At 45.6% G+C, this 1,031-nt stretch overlaps 1 non-coding gene across 1 annotated transcript; it reads left to right on the top strand.

The window, feature by feature from the left end:
* The first annotated feature begins 442 nt into the window (after nt 1-442).
* LOC136739041 (U5 spliceosomal RNA) lies at nt 443-557 on the top strand. The gene has a single exon (XR_010812767.1). It is a non-coding gene; the product is annotated as a U5 spliceosomal RNA (small nuclear RNA).
* The last annotated feature ends 474 nt before the right edge of the window (nt 558-1,031 follow it).

Below are 1,031 nucleotides of genomic sequence, written 5' to 3'. Positions count from 1 at the left end.
TTGAAAATGCAGGGACGTCACTGGAAAAGATGATGTCTGGATGGCAGCATATGTTGCTCCAAAATGTGTACATCTCTTCTGCAAAAATGGTGCCCTCACAGATGTGCGAATTACATGACAGACAGACAGACAGACACTCACACACACTGTCACACCCACACACACACTTTCACAGAGAGACATATACACACACACACACACACACACACACACACACTTTCACACAGAGACAGGCACACACACGTACAGACACACACACTAACTTTCACACAGAGACAGACACACACACACACACACACACACACACATACATACATACATATGGAAAAGAAACAATACTTTTATAAATCACAATAAGATGTAATAAAGTACAGAAAAACTAAATGTAAGAAAATGTGATCTTTAATACACAGAAATATGTATGGCTGGTCGGATGCGTCTTGGACTCGGGTTCCTCTTCATTACGTATAACGCTTTTGCCTTTTGCTAAAGCTTTCCGTGGAGGGGATCGTGGGTGAGTTTGTACCATTCTTGGGGGGCTCTGCCTTGTTGGGGCGGAGCTGTGATCCAGGTGAACAGCAGATCGGGCATAGGTGGGCATGTGGGCAGAGGAGTAGGAAGGCCGGTCAAGCAAATAAGCTTGCTAAGGTACGCAGCAGCAGCAAGCAGCCCCCCCATCCAGCCAGCCAGCCAGTCTGGCTGGCAGTGACTGAGTGGTTGACAGACGGCAAGCAACGGAATGTACGTGCTCTGTGATGTCATAGCAGTCAGCTGAGAGAGGCTCGTGATGTCATCGCTGAGCTGGCTGGCTGGCTGGCTCTGTGTGTGTGTGTGTCTGTGTCTGTCTGTTTTTCTGTTTGTCAGTCTGTCTGTCTGTCTCTCTCTCTCTCTCTCTCTCTCTCTCCCTCTCAATTCAATTCATTTGTATTGTCAAAGCAATTGGACATACATACATACATACATACATATATGTAGCGTAAGGTACACTTATACATTTCAATTAAAGAAGTGAATTCATAGTATCACCTTAT

The sequence above is a fragment of the Amia ocellicauda genome, unplaced genomic scaffold (genome assembly GCF_036373705.1).
Source record: "Amia ocellicauda isolate fAmiCal2 unplaced genomic scaffold, fAmiCal2.hap1 HAP1_SCAFFOLD_59, whole genome shotgun sequence".
In the NCBI taxonomy this organism is placed as follows: Eukaryota; Metazoa; Chordata; class Actinopteri; order Amiiformes; family Amiidae; genus Amia; species Amia ocellicauda.
Note: the sequence above shows the minus strand (reverse complement) of the source record. Positions and strands in the feature narration are given on the sequence as shown.